Below are 16,426 nucleotides of genomic sequence, written 5' to 3'. Positions count from 1 at the left end.
ACATGATAGTCAAATCCATTGAAATTACTACTGTACGCATACAGGTGATTTTACTGAAAGTGTAATTTATAAACCACATTTTCAAAATATTTTTACTTGATATAAAAAAATAAAAGACAATGAAGTTAAACTATGTTTCATAGATTAACTGAAAACAGTAATACAAACAACTCAGCTAGAGAAAGTAGTTTTCCTTTCTTTAAAGGTAGCAGGCCAGTATGTTCCTCTAAGAATTTTACAACTAACAACCTTTTAAAAATTAATTTTCTAGAATCCTCTGGTAATTTTCTTTCCTTGTGGGATTTTTTTTTGTTTCAAGAGAAATTCAATAATTTAGAGTAAAGAACATGAGAGATTATGAATAAATAGTGAAATAAATTCTCTGTTCCATATCCCACCCACCTATACATCCATTTTCTCCACCCATGCCTCTGATAAATTCCTTTGACAGCTGTGACACTGAACAGAAGAAAGGACATAGAGTTAAGAATCCTGGATTTCATTCAGGTTCTGAATTTAACTTTTTATTTAACTTAAGTGTTCTCTGTTCTTTTCCATGAAACAGAATTAACATTACCACCTTCACTGGGGTGTAAATATTGCACAAGATGATGGATATCCAATGTCTAGTACATTATTTGTTTATTGATAATGTCAGTGGACATGGCTAAGAATCAAAAAATAGTGAAATGACTATTTCAGCTCTCAGAAGACTGAAAAATATCATTTTTAATTTTGATATTTAATTTAGGATTTCTTTTTCATACATGGTTTCATAATTTCTTTCATAGCTAATGCTTTCAAAAAATTTATTGTTGCCAAATGATGCAATAATTTAAAGCATAGTGAACATTATGTATTTCTTTTATGCCTCAAACATTAACCTCAGGTATACTGATATGTTCTCTAACTGCAATAAAATATATTGGAAAAATATAAAAATCGACTAAAATGAAAAAAAAAAAAACATGATTAAGATTTGAAATAAATGACCAAAAATTTTAAAAAGGGAGAAGACTTTTCAATTCTTTGATGAAACCTGTATCTCTTTGGCTGGTTTCTCAATGGTAGGCCCATTGTACCTCTATCATTTAGATGAGAAAAACATCCTCACTTATTGGATGTAAAGGAGAGACAGAAAGAACAATAAAAAATGAACAACATGAAAATAGACATGTAAATTATGTTGCAGGGCATCTCTTTTCCCAATCCCTATCTAGTGCACACATTCTTTGAGACACTTCTTTAACATAACTACATTATAAAAACAAAACTATTCTCACAGAGAAAGATATCCTGTAAAAGCAGTTACCTGAATCCTTAGCTGGCTTGGGCACCAATTATCTATTCCAGTCTGAAAATAAAGATACCTAAAACATGCATTCCACAAATAAGAATGTTCAGAGTGAATTATTATAGAATTTGAGATGTTTCCACATGGAGTCACACCTCTTTGTATTCCATTCTACAAAGTAGATCTCAATCTTACATGACAATCTGTCCCAGGGGAACGAATTTATCAGCAGATCATATAGCCAAAAAAAATCATCTGTGTATATATATATATATATATATATATATATATGTATACACATACATATATATATATATATATATATATATATATATATATATTACACACATATATACATATATATCTCACACGGTTTTGTTGGAAACAAATTGGAAAAGGAGCAGATCAGAAGTCCAGGATTTCTCTCCATTTTCAGCTCACAATATGAATCACAAACTGTGATTTTGACAGGAAGAACTTATGGGTGACGAAATAAAAAAAGGATATGGTAAATATTCCTTTTAGTTAATTTTTTCCCTTTGCCATTACTCTGTGACAGCTTTGTTCATGCTACAATTACAGACTTGCCTCAATAACTAAGAATTTTTCCCACCTGAATCCAGTTCTTTAGATATGCTGGGTTTTACATTTTGTTCCAGTGTAAGGGTATCAAAAGGCACCCAAGCCCAGTGTGGCCTGCCTTAAGCCACTGATCCAACCAAAATGAAAAAAAAAATAATTTTTGTGCCCAGATACAGCTAAACTAGTTAAATACTGAAAGAGTTTCATACAAGATGATAAATAGACAGGGCCCAAACCTCTTGTTCTTGATCTCTCCAGAATCTAGTCACTCAGAGCAATACCTGCTACTGGAGAAGGCCTTGCATCAGCTGTTAAACAATTTTAATATTCTTCTGAGTCATTCTATTAGGTGACTCTCTATTAAATCACACTCATGCATGCTAAGGAGTATGGTCTCTGTTTCAATAAACTATGATATGTTTTCGGACAGAGTGCTCTTGTTTTTCAGTCTCTGCCTCTTGCCATATTGCTCTTGAAAATTTCAAAGAGCTTCACTGATAGTATTCAACCCAGGAGATATTAAAATGACAACCATATGACGTTTCCATTAAAGATCTGTAATTAGGAAATTGTAATGATGAAATAGTTTGTCCTCCTGTACTGATTAAATTATATCACTCTATCAAACTTCACCAATTATTTTGAAAGCATAATTCAATTATACACATATGAATTCTGTACCAACAATTCACATGTGAATGATTTAATATTAAGAAAGATTCAATAAGTTCATGTTGAACTTTCTCAAGCATAAGTGATTTCTTCTTGGATTACATGGCTGGACTATGAATTGGTGAATCATCCTTGTATATGAACAACATAAATATAAATGTACCTCGTGACAGTTCCTTTTAATTTGAGGGAAGTTCCCCTCTGCAGCATGCAGATATTCTGAGGATCTTACAAAATTGACAACATGAATCATTTTCTCTGAACAAAAATGGAAAGATCTACAATGACTTTAGCAAGGGTTTAGTTTTATTAGAGTAGGGTTTTTAGGTTGTGTTTTCAAGCTGCATTTTGCTTCTCTGCACAGAGCTGTAGTGAACATCAGTAACCATGGTTTATGAATAGAAAAGGAAAAAATGCCTGCTGTGATATCCATGGCATTTTGGATACAGAAAGAGAACTCTCAAGGTCAAGAATAAAAAGCATCCTTGGAAAATGTACAGTAGAGATATTGAAACAATGGGAGAAAATTTAAAAGAAAAGCAGGATATACAAAACTGCAATGGTTCAATAATCAAACAAAATTAACATGAGAAAAATAGTAAACAAACAAACACACTTAGAAAAAGAAGAATCCAAAATATATGCAAAGATGGGTAAATCCTTTGGACAAAATTCCAAAACTCATAATCATATGACATACAAACACACTTCAAAGGAAGAATTATTTTTTTAAATGTAAGTTTAAAAGAAAATAAAATCTCCAGCTATGAACTTAGGAAAAAAGAAAAAAAACTTAGTTCAAATATACTGAGAATTTTGGTAACTAGGAACAGTACTCCTATATATAGTATTTAAAATATTCAAGAGTTTGGACGTTAATTAGACAATATATATCTCCCTAGTGTATATATCCCTAACAGCCTGCATTAATTATATCTGTCTTCTCCTACACACTCCAAACATCTCTTATTTGGAGTTCACACCTATATTGTTAAATGTTTTTTGACAACTGGCATAGAGTAGACATTCAAAAAAATATATTGTGACTAAATATATGATTGTACTCTGATCATTTAACCAATATTCTCATTCTTAGAAAAATCAACTGAAATTAATAATTCAGAAGAGAAAAAAGGTTACATCATAATTCTAGCTAACACTTATTGAGTATTACAATATATTTCTTTAAATGGATAATCTCATTTAATTCTCAAGACTGATTTATCAAGAACATGCCATTTTGTATTCATTTAAGATACAAGTAAGTTGAAAGTCAGGGAAGTTAAATAACTATGTCCAAAGTCTCACAACTATTAAGAGACTTTGCAGGAGGGCAAGCTTAACCTGCCCAATTTCAAAGCCCCAAGTCTTAACTACTAGTATATTACATTATACTAAAAAAACATTTATGTAGAGTTACTTATAAAATTAAAAACTGGCATCATCTAAATAACAATATGGGATTGATTAAATATTGTTATGATTCATATAGTTTAAGTAATGATCAATATAAAGATAAAAAAATACAAATAAGAAAAAAAAAAGAAGATGGTGCATGGTGGCTTGCACCTGTAGTTTCAGGTGCTCAGGAGGCTGAGGTAGAAGTATCAGTTAAGCAGAAGGCAAAAGAAGCTTCCTCATATTTCAATGATATTGTATATTCTCATAAAATCGAAAAATAGAGAAAGCTGAAGTAGTGTGTTAAGATGAAAGAGTTAATGCCATATTTGACTTCTCATGCTACAATGGCTTTTAATAATTAAATGTGAATATATGACTTTTTATTTTTAGCTTCCACATATAAAGTGAGGTCATACAATTTTTTTTCTTTCTGTGTCCAGCTTATTTCACTTAGTATAATGTTCCTCAGATCAATCAATATTGTAGCAAATGACAAGGTCTCCTTTTTTGAGTTTGGATAAATGTAGAAAAATACGAAACAAAACAGTGGTTACCAGGAACAGGAGTCAGGATGTGGCAGCAAAATGGGATATGAAATCAAAGGATCTAAAGCAGCAAATAGTAGGATGAATAAATCTAGATATCTATCACACAGCATGAAGACTGTCATTAATGAAACTATATTGTTCTAGGATTTTTGTTAAATAGGTGAATTTTAAGTGTTCTTGCCACAGAAAGTTAACTATGTGAGATGATATATGTATTAATTTGCTTCATTACAGTAGCCATTTTAGTATCTATATATGCATCCCACAACATCATGTTGTAAAGCTCAAATACACACAGTATAAAATTCATTTAAAAATAATTTGAGCTGAAATTGAAATCAGATGAAAAAATCTATTTTCCCTAGAATTTAAAATCCTTACTAGACAAATAACAAAAGTTCTTTTAGTTCACTGAGTCTGAATTCATAGTGTTTTCAAGGAATCTGTTTATCTTAAAATTTTATAAAATTGAGGGTATTTTTACATTGTGCATTCCACTGTGCAATTCATTGTAAATTCTATAGAAGTGTAATAACAAATTGGAGCATATGAGACTCTGCTGCTCTGGCCCTGCAGGGTGCAGACTACCAACTTAAATATTTTGTGCACATTTCTTTACACATCCAGGACTTCACTTCACATAAAGATAAAGAAAATTGCAAAAAGAAAGAGCTACAGCATAAATCAGCAATGCAGAAAGAAATGCAGCCAGACTTGAATAAAGTAATCTGAGAAATTGGTTCAAATTTGAGATCAAGATTAAGTCCATCCTTCTTGGTACATTTTAAGGTGATGACTTTAATCTTTGTATTTTGACATTTGTTTATCTTAGATGCCTGTTAGATCACCTCTTGAAAGAGTACAAATGTGAAAATCTGCTGTGCTTAGGTGCTCTCTGTTCTTTGAATTGAATCACAATGCCCATGCAGATAACTAGGTAGGACAATACTCATTCATAAAGCATGTTCTAATCTCTGGCTAAATGACAGAAGGCAGGACTCCATCCCACCTAGCTGCCACATGGGCAACTCAGTCCTTAATGGTGATATGGTTTGCACCATTCAGACATCCTCTGTTACTTGCTTCAGCACTTCCCCCACACCGAGCTGCTTGCAAAGGAACCAAACTAGTGACCCAGGAACATCTTCCTACCTATTTTTAGGACAAGAGATGACTGAGCTGAAATGAATATAAAACTCCTCTTTGTGACAGTGTCTACCTGCAGGCTTGGCATGTGGTAAGTATTCTCTAAATGTTAGTCATTTTAAAATAGAAAAAAACCTTTAGATTCATAATGATTAATTATTCCCCTTGGTAATCTATTGCTGGAGCTGTGGACTATTTCATCTTAGGGGGCCATAGGCCTAGGGCTGGGGTTATTTTTATCTGTTGCTATCCCACGGAGAGTCTGGAGAAGCAGAGTCCAGCTCTGATGTTGTAGTTGCTTCTGTCTTCTCTAGTCTAGTGTGGGATTTAAAAAAACAAGTCTCCATTTTTTTATTTTTTCATTTTCTTTTTACCACCAAGGGGATATGAGCTAAATGAACATCAAGATTTGCAAGTTAAAGTCATCACCTTTAACTGTTCCAAGATCTCTAATTTGAACCAACTCCTCAGATTACTTTGTTCAAATTCCAGTGCATCTCTTTCTCAACTGTTGATTTATGCTGTAGCTATTTCCCTTTGCAATCTTCTTTATCTTCAGGTGAAGTGAAACTTTAGATATGTATAGAAATGTGCACAAAATATTTAATTTGACATGCAAGTGCTTCTGCTGTAGATGCTCTGGGACAGATTTTTGAGAATTACCACTCTTACACCTCAAAATCAAGAAGAGAGATGGCTTAGATGAACTATTAATAGGGGCTATTTAAGCAACCTTTCTGCTTTCAGAGCATTCAGTAACATCTGTGGTTATGACAAGCAAGATCAAGAGTGGATTCTGATAAAATTACAAAGAAAATTTTTAACCAGGGTCTTTATCCTGACTTCCATAATTCCTGAGGATCTCTTTGAATGAAACTTATGGGTTCTATGAATCCCATATAATGACAGGCAAAATGGGATGTGTGTGTTTTCCTGCAGGAAGGTACTAGAGCTTCAATAAGGTTCTCAAAGGTGTTTTGGTACCCCAAAACATATTGTAATCCATGTTGCATGATGAAACATATTCTTGTTACATTGAAATGAAAGAGCAAGGAGTTCTTTAACAAACGAACACATGTGATAGGAGAAACTTGCAGTTGTTTACTTGAGAGGGGAGATGGCCTATCAAGCCATGGGACTACAGCCACTTCCTGCTGCGGAGCCATGTTCCCCTGACTCTTCAACATCATTCAGAGATAAGCAAAAGTCACCAATTCTATACCTACTGAAGTGTGTATTAGCTGCCAAAAATCAGTAGACCTTGTACCATTTATAATTTCCACTAAACTTACAGCCATCAACTTAACCATAATGTCATGCAACATACTACATTTTCTAGAAAGAAGTATAAGGAAGAGCAGTAACATTTATTTAAAGGTTAAGTTTTGCTGTAAATGAAATTTTAAGAGTATCTCCTCAGGATAAAAGAAACTATGTTTACCTCACTATATTCAAAGGGCTCCTCAATTTTTAAATGTAAAATGTTTAAAAATTAATTTTGTCATTAAAAATCTTGGACATTTTAAATTTTAGTTACTTATCAATGGTGTTTTATTAAAATAATGTTTATTAAACTAATGTTTTATTAAACATAATATTTATTAAAAATCATCTCTGTAACATTAAAGGATATAACCATACCAAATTATAATTCATTACTTGATATATCTGTTGTTATCAGTAATATCCTTTGATGTCATACAATGACATATGAGACAATCACTAAATATTATACTTGTGGTGTGTTACATATGGTAAATAGATATTTAGTTTTCTTGAGACACTGCTAAAATTCTCCCTCATTCTCTCAATTTTTGTTATTTGTATATTTCTAAGTTGTCAGGCATTTAAAATTTATGCTACATTTTTAATCTAATCCATGTGTTTACATCAGTTTTAATTCTAATAAATAAATTAAATGCCTACCACCAATCGTTTTGCTACAGTTTTCTTTGTCATCCCTTGATTGGCTGAAGCTCAACCTTTGGTAGGTGACCAGTATTTCTTGAGTTGTGGCACATTCAATCTTGTTTGTAGGCTTTATACTTAATGCACATGTCGGCTGGACATAAAGTCCTTGGATTACATTTTCTTTCTTTAAGAATTTAACTGCTCCACTGACCACCAAGGGGAAATCCTGATGCTCTTTCTTCCTATAAATAAGTTAGATTCTTTTGCCTGATGGTTTAAGAGGTATTTTTTTAAATATATTATTAATTGACAAATAATAATTTTAATTTATGGATTTCAATATGATGTTCTAATCTATGTATCAGTGTAGAAAGGTTCAATCTAGCTAATTAACATATACAATATCTCACCAATTTGTTTTTGTTTTCAAAAGGTTAAAAATTTATTGTTGTGTCAATTTTGACATATACAATTCATTATTAACTATCATTACCATGCAGTACAATAGATCACTAAAACTTCTGCAGTCTAACTGAAACTTGGTACCCCTTGACCAATATTTTTCCTTTTCCTTTCCTTCTTCCTCCCCACCACCTGTGCTTTCTGTGTCATTAAAAGCTAATGAATTTACTAGGATATGTCATGAACACATATGTGTGTTGGGCATGTGTCAGAAGGATATGTCTCAGTGTTGATTGGGTCAGTTTTCAATGATACACGTTATATGATTTTAGTAGACTGAGGTATGCTTTCCTGTTCATAACTTTTTTCTTAAGTTCTATTTTCAAATATTTGTTCTGTTCCATTGTTATTGTTTTTCTCTTTCAGGAATCCCAATTATGCATTTATATTTCTTCTTTGCCTGGTTTATACATTTATCACTGTTTCCCAAATCCTTATTTATCTTCCATTTTTATTTGACTTTCTTGCATCAGCTCATTTATAGCCTCTATGGTCTTGCTGTCTTTCAAAAAGTATCTAATCTCATATCTGCTCCTTGCAATTCTCTTACAGTTCTGTGGTGCTTTGGGTTTGTCTCTACTTCATTGAATTCTGTCAATTGACACTTCATTTCCTCCTACTTGTCTCATTATCACTTTCTTGAGTTCTTACATTTATGATTCATGTCTTCCTTCATAGAATTAAGAGCTTTATTAACATTTTAAATGCATAGTAAAACTTCAGTCACAACTTCATATCTGTTCTGTAGCAACATTTTTTCTCATCTGTTGACAAGTTTATTGCTCTCTTTTACATTTTGTTCTAGTAGTATTTTTATAGCAATTGTATGCAAGTTCGTTTTTTATTATTTGTCTATTGAAAGGGTTGATTTTTCCTAGACAAACTTTTGTGCATAAATTCCCTATGTAAGTACGTGTATGATTAGAGAAGTAGAGGAATGTGTGTATGCATTCCAAAAATGTTCATTTACCTTATGTCTTACAGTGAGGACCAGCACCAGTCCTGGCTCAGAAGAAGCACAGTCATTTTGAATGTTATAGGATCTATTTCACAGTCACTTTTAGAAAATAAGAACCTATTAGTGAGGTAAATTCTATCAGTATCAGCTTAAAACTATGATAAAATTTATATTCAGTGCACCTGATGAAATTTGTCTCCAACTGCCAGCAATGACTCTGGTGGAAGATTCTTATGTCTAGTGTTTCAGAGAAGGTAAATTTCGGTATATAGAACATGTGTTTTAAGAACTGGGCTAAAAAATACCACAATACATTTAAGGTAAAAGAAAATTATTTTAATTTTCTCCTTGGGCAGGAATATCCAATGGAAAATAAATGTGTTAGCATTAAATTGAACTGGATTTAATCCTGGTTCTAAGCATAAGATTGTGAAGAAATTACTGAGATTCTCTGAGCCTGTTTAAGTTATTCAGAAAAAAATGATGTTAGTAGTTGGCAGAATATATGACTGATAAAGTTTAATAAATGAAAATTTTCTTTAAATGGATATTATTAGAATAATTAATTTGTTCATAATAGTTAAATTTTAAAAAATAGCTCTTATTCAAGAGGTGATACCTCTTTTAGTATTTGTTGGACAAGAAGATGGAAGAACACAAGTTCAGTTCAATCCCTGAACCGAACCTGGGAAGCTGGTGTAAGAATGACCCCAAATCTTACATTTTTCTTGATGCACAAAGGAAAAGGAAGTGACATTCTACCAGTGGAATATTTTTCTACAGTAGATAGGAGATGAATCATAAAAAGCAATGCTCCTGGTTAAGGAGGCAGTGTGTAGTTATCTGTGGTGGCCAGGAAAGTTTATTTCAGGGGATGGAAAGCTCTGCCACAGTGTTTTGGGTTAACCAAACCTCGAACCAGTTGAGGCCACCCCTTGACATTTTAACAAGTTGGAGATTCAAGAGGTTGAGCTCTTCAGTTGAATTTTCAATGGGTTAAACTGATGTGAACTTCCAATGGGTGCCTTAATTTCTTTTTCAATGTTTGAACCAGCTTCTAGGAGTCCTAAATTATCTTGATGCTGGAGGGGGAACTCAATAGCTTTTTACACCCACCCTTATGTTATTTTGGCCCTAGGAGGCAAGGTTCTCCCTCAGCTCCTGTCCAACTTATTCCCACTATCTGATAATTGAAACCATACTCCTTGGACTTATTTGCACCCTGTTTGGCTCATTCCTACTGCAATGGAGGCTGCTCCCAATGGGAACTCCACACACAGGGCATGCTTACCTGTGAGATTACTTCCTGTCTTGTTGCCATATGTCTTACTCACCTTATACATTTAAAGATGTTCCAAGGCAATCTGATGGACATAATAATGAGCAAAAAAAATGTCAATTTTTCCAGTTAAACCATGAAAGAATTGAATCATCAGAAAGAAAAGGGCTTAGGTCTTGTTTTTCATTCTCTGCAGGATAACTCCCCTGTGCTAAAATGGAGTATTGTGCTCTCAACACTGTTAGCGCTTCGATAAACAAAATGACCAGTGATACAAAATGCTTCTGTTAGAAACTGAAGTTGAAGACATGGTCTATTCTCTGCTCAAATATTCCTTATAAAAGAGCTAACAAAATGGATTTTATGTCTACATCAGTGCCAGGACATTTTTCTCTGTAGATTCACCTAGATATTTTTCTTCTATTACAATGAAAATGATGCAGCACATGAAATTCTATTCTGAGTTTCCAGGGAATCTAAAATCATATTCATTTCTCATCTACTTCTAATTAAGCTAACTCAGATACCAAGTATCAAGGATTATTTTGCTTCTCTTGGGTACTGATTTATTTTACCTTATCTTCAAAATGGTAGTCTCTCAAAACTGTCAGGAGTAAGAACCTTTTTTAAACAAAATTTACAACTTTATTAAGGCCTAATTGAAATATAGAAACCTGTTTATGTTTACTGCATACAATTTGATGAGCTGAATATACATACACATCTATGATTCTGTAATACACAATTGATATAATAAATGTACTCATCACCTCCAAAGATTTTTTTCATGTCCTTTTACATTCTTTTATCATAAAATGTATGGAAATATGGGATGCTTCATGAATTTGTGTGTCATCCTTGAATAAGGGCCATAGTAATTTTTTTTCTGTATAATTTCAATTTTAGTATATATGCTACTGAAGTGAAGACTAGGAGGAAACACTTTGGATTTTATGCGAAAATAGTAATAAAACTATCAATGTACTCCACAGACATGTTTAGACTTGACATTTTGCTTGTAAGACACTTCATGAAAGAAAAACAAAATGCTTATCTTTATTATTGACTTTCACAAGACTTGTTGATCTTTCTTTAAACCTGGCACTGGCCCTCAAGCTACTGGATTATTCTTTTCAATTGGGAAAGTAATATGTAGTCTGTTAAAGTTCCACTACGTCTCCCATCCCCAATTCTGCTCCCTGTTGTTTACTGCTGATACTAGTTCCTTACATAGTGTTAGAAATTACCACCAATTTGCTTTTCAGTTTTTATTTTCAATAGATCACTTTAAAATAATTTATAGTGTAGTAAGAGCATGGATTATAAAATCAAGCGAACTATCAGTCTGTACTGACAAAGAAAATAAAATATACTAAATTCTCATTCATCCATATAGTTGCATAAATTTATAAAATTACTGTTTGATTAACTTTATATAGAGATTGCATTTTAAATGTATAGGCTCTTAGACATATCTGAGAGTTAACTTAGAATTAAATTAATACCACTATCTAATTTTATAGATAAGGACACTAAAGTTTAGATGGAGTCTTTTCACAGGATGGATTCAGATCCCTGACACCCAATTGTATATGAGATAATGTGGCACTCTGTGAACTGGGAATTTAACAACTAACTGTGGGAGTACAATGAATTAAAGTGAAACAAAAATACACCCACTGTGTACTTCACTGATAAAAGAAAAAGCACAGTAAATCAATTCTAACTGTCAATAATGTCTGAGCATCTATACTTCTCTATGGATAACAAAGTAGAACATATTTGCTTCAAAGACATTTACAAGTCAGTTTTAGAGGAAGCCATAAACATGGGAGGAAAAAACAGCAATACTAATAGAAATTAGTTCAAGATTAGTTATAAGAACACGAGTGGTATAAGAATGAGACTCAGGAATAACCCGTGCATGGTGATGGTGTCAAGAAGAAATGGGATTTCAGTCAGGTTTATAGGATGCATAAGAGAAAGAGAATTTTCAGTAAGAAAATAGGCATAAGCAAACCCGCAGAAATAAGAAAAAAAAATGCTGTGTTCTGAAAATGGTGATTAGCTGAATTTGGTTAGAATATGGACTTGTACCTGTGAAGACTGTACAAATGACAGCTATGCTTTGGTGGTTAAAATATTCTAAATGTCGCTCTTAAGCATTTGGACTTTCTCATGTAAGAAGAAGACAGTCCCTAAGGGAAGGGCTAATATAAAAGAGATGGTTTTTCTGGGATTTAGGTACAGTATATTAGAGAACAGGGGCTGGATTACGTGTTGATGCTAGCGGAGCCAATGAGGATGTGCTCTCTAATGGTAGAACTCGAGTACAAAGGAAAAACCATTCCTTTTTCTGATACAAATTGCCTTTTTTTAAAAACTTCTCTGGATAACTAACAGATGAAAGATCTATAATGAATAGACAATATGCAAGATGACAACACTGTTCAGAACCATCTATTTACTGTATATTGTTATAGGTTGAATTGCATCCCTCATTCCCCCAAATTCATATGTTTAAGTCCTAATCCACAGCTCCTCATAATATGACCTTATTTGGAAATAGAATATTGAGGATGTAATCAGTTACAATGAGATTATACTGAGTATTCTGTGCCCCAGTCCAATCTGACTAGTGTACTTATTAGAAGGAGAAATGTGGACACAGATCTGTGCACAGTGTGTGTATACAATGTAAAGAAAGGGATCAGGGCAGGTGAATGGGGGATGCATCTATAAATTGAAGGATGCCAAAGACTGAATGCATGCCACTGGAAGAAGCATGGGTCAGATTCTTTCCCCAGGCCTTTGAAAGAACAAGCCTTGCTGATACTTTGATCTTAGCCTTCTAGCTCTCAGAACTTAAAGATGTTTACAACACTCAATTTTCAACAGTCTGTTAAAGCAGCCCCAGCAAGGTAATACATGTATTGGTACTGCAATCAATAATCTAAAAAGACACCAAAGTCTTGAAGTTCCCATGTTCTCTTTTTAAAACAAAAAATAATTCTAATTTGTTATATATGATAGCAGAATGCATTACAATTCATATTACACATATGGAGCACAGTTTTTCATATCTCTGGTTGTATACAAAGTATATTCACACCATTCGTGTCTTCATACATGTACTTAGGGTAATGATGTCTATCCATTTAGCATCTTTTTTACCCCCATGCCCCCTCCCTTCCCCTCTCACCCCTTTGCCATATCTAGAGTTCATCTAATCCTCTCATGCTCCCCCTTCCAACCCCACTATGCATCAGTCTTTTTATATCAGAGAAAACATTTGGCATTAGTTCTCTTGAGTCATGGAGGAAAAAAAAGTTCTTAACTGAAATTGCTAAGTTTAAGAACTGAGAAATTTTCATAATGTTTGGTTGTTAGATGTGTTCTACAAACCTAAGATTTATAGGGAAAAAAGCATATAAATTAAAAATAAACCTTTGAGACTCAATCAGTTCTTCATTCTAAAGATTCAGTGAGACAATAATGACAGAAACATCTTTTAAAATGTATAGTCATAACTAGCATCTTAAGTATGCCTGAGTGAGGATTTTCATTCATTTTGCATTGTTTACTCCTTAGTCAAGAAAATCACCCTTTATCCATGATTTCCACTGTTACATAGAGTATTGATAATGTGGAGAAGTACTGAAAAATATAAAACTATTATCAAATGATTCATCAATAGTTTCCATTATTAGAGTGCTCAGAAGTAAACCATTTCTACATTTTTCTCTCTTTCAAAATTATTGTTTTTTTTAAAAAAAAAAACTGGGGATTGAACCCAAGTAACTGAGCTGCACCTTCAACCTTATTTATTTATCTATTTATTATAATTATTTTGAGACAGACTTTTGATCTTTTGCTTAGGTACTTGCTAAGTTTCTAAGGCTGGCTTTGAATTTGAGATCTTCCCGCCTACCTAGTCACTGAGATGCCAAGTTTGGGCCAGCACACCTGGTTTGTTTTAAAATTATGCTTACATTTGACTAATCAGATTCAAAGGAAGACTAGACCTACTTTGGATGGAATGAACCAGGTCTAGGCTCTTTGATAGAACAGTAGTACTTACCACTGTGTTTTTTCTTAAATTGGCATTGTGCCCAAGTAAAAAAGTGAAATATCAAGTTCTTTTTTATTTCCTTAGAAGAGTATTTCCCTCAAAGCACTTCCTAATTATATTTCCAATCTCATTGGGAAATCACATATTAATAAAAGTAGCTTAATTTTTCCCCATTGTCCCTGAAAATACTCATATAATTTCATACGAACATTTTACCTCTTAGAGAAATCAGTCTAGCTTGAGATTATTTTCAAAGTATCAGATTTTAGGTGATCATACTTTACCACAAAATTTCCCTTCACTATTTCAGCTTCTCATGAGGCAAAGCCTTTTTATTCTATTTTCTCCTGCTCAGTATTTTACTGCCTCCATGATAAAGAATCAACCCTTTACCAGGCACTAAGGTCCTCTTGCAACTCACACCCGGACTGTCTCCATTTTTCCCATCTGCTAATCCTCTAAATAAATTCTATGCTTCAGTAGTAAACTCAACATAGGGTCTGCTGAGCCCTCTCACTTGGGGGCTTTTGCTTCTCCTTCAGTTTGCTATTGTTGGTTCTTTCCATTGCTACACCCAGAATCCCATGTTAGCACTCTCCTCACATCTTGCCTGGTCTCCTGAGACAGAAATGATCTCTTTGTGTTCTTTGACCTACCAACTCACAGAAATGCATACTGGCTTGCAAGAACATTGTGCAAGAGTTTTCCTTGATAAATAGTATGGCTTATGGAATCCACATTTGTGAGTGTAACACAAATATGCTATTATGGTAGACTTTATGTGAGCACAGAAAACCCAACTGTCTTTAACATCTTGTGTCACTGCTTCTCAGATTCCCTGTTAATATTGTCATTTCTTTGTGGCCATGATCCCAGTAATTCTTGACTGCAACAATCTTCACCGTTTTCATGTTAAGTTGAAAACTTCTTCACCTATATATTTTTCATGCCCTACCATGACTTAAACCATGTTTTATTTTACAAAGAACATGTTCCAAAAACATTTTCTGGTTTAAATAATGAATAACTGAATGTCCTTCTATCATGTAAACATCTCACAGAAAAATAAACAGCATATTAGAAGAAAACAAAAGATCTGACCCCACTGTCAAATTTATTATGATATTCAATTCTTTGTTAAATTTATTATGATATTCAATTCTTTGTTATTATTAAATTATTGAATACATGATCATTACCAAACATCTGCATTTCCCCCTGCTCCATCTTGCCTTAATTAGTAAACCTCTGTTTTATCACATCCAATGGTTGTTATTAGATGAACTTTCCCTCTTCACTTTTGTCACACTGTGAGTCCCCATCTCAAGGAATTTGTCTCTCCAGCTTAATTGACACTGAAGGATCAATTTCTCATCTTAGTTTACATTGCACGTAGATCACCCACCCCAATGAGCTCTCTTGTCTCTTTATCTGGCACCTTATCCTTGAGCCCCATTGCAGCAATAGGTTTCAATTTGGAAAGAGCTTTTTCCTTAACTTCAACATATTAAAGCTGAGGGGATTCCTCAGTGCTATACTCTATTCATTCCTTTGATAGACTTCAACTAAAAAATCTAAGAAACAAAAAAGTAAAAATAAGATCACAAATAAAATTTGAATACAGTTTTTATTTGTGAATATTTCATTTATATCTTTGCATGTATAGACATATATCATTACTAAGGAAAACTAGAATTGTATCTGAGAAAAAAAATCTTAAGTAAAATTATTAGTGCTTAGGAAAATTATTTAAGAGACTGAGGACAACTTAACATCACTATACATCATATTCTCATGAAAATAAATTACCCTTGGAAATTATTAGGGGAAACTTGCACTGTAAAATTAGATTAAAAACTATGCTACTTGAGCCAGGTGTGGTGGCACTTGCCTATAATCCCGTATCTCTGGAGGCTGAGGCAGGAGAATCAGGAGTTTAAAGCCAGCCTTAGCAATGGTGAGGCACTAAGAACTCAGTGAGACCCTGTCTCTAAATAAAATACAAAATTATGGCTGGGGATGTGGCTCAGTGGCTGAGTGCCCCTGACTTCAATCCCCAGTACCACCTCCTCCACAAAAAAGCATGCTAGTTGGTAAATTG

General features: G+C 33.3%; 1 protein-coding gene and 1 non-coding gene across 5 annotated transcripts in view; both read right to left on the bottom strand.

Annotated features, from left to right (window-relative positions):
• The window catches only part of Magi2 (membrane associated guanylate kinase, WW and PDZ domain containing 2), a 1,314,737-nt gene that overhangs the window by 1,197,546 nt on the left and 100,765 nt on the right, over positions 1-16,426 (bottom strand). The gene's annotated exons all lie outside the window — the stretch shown is intronic.
• Positions 11,075-11,183, bottom strand: LOC124106550 (U6 spliceosomal RNA). The gene has a single exon (XR_006856094.1). It is a non-coding gene; the product is annotated as a U6 spliceosomal RNA (small nuclear RNA).

Source organism: Marmota monax, unplaced genomic scaffold, assembly GCF_021218885.2.
Source record: "Marmota monax isolate L192 unplaced genomic scaffold, Marmota_monax_Labrador192_F-V1.1 WCK01_AAM20220418_F8-fsc00065, whole genome shotgun sequence".
NCBI lineage: Eukaryota > Metazoa > Chordata > Mammalia > Rodentia > Sciuridae > Marmota > Marmota monax.
Note: the sequence above shows the minus strand (reverse complement) of the source record. Positions and strands in the feature narration are given on the sequence as shown.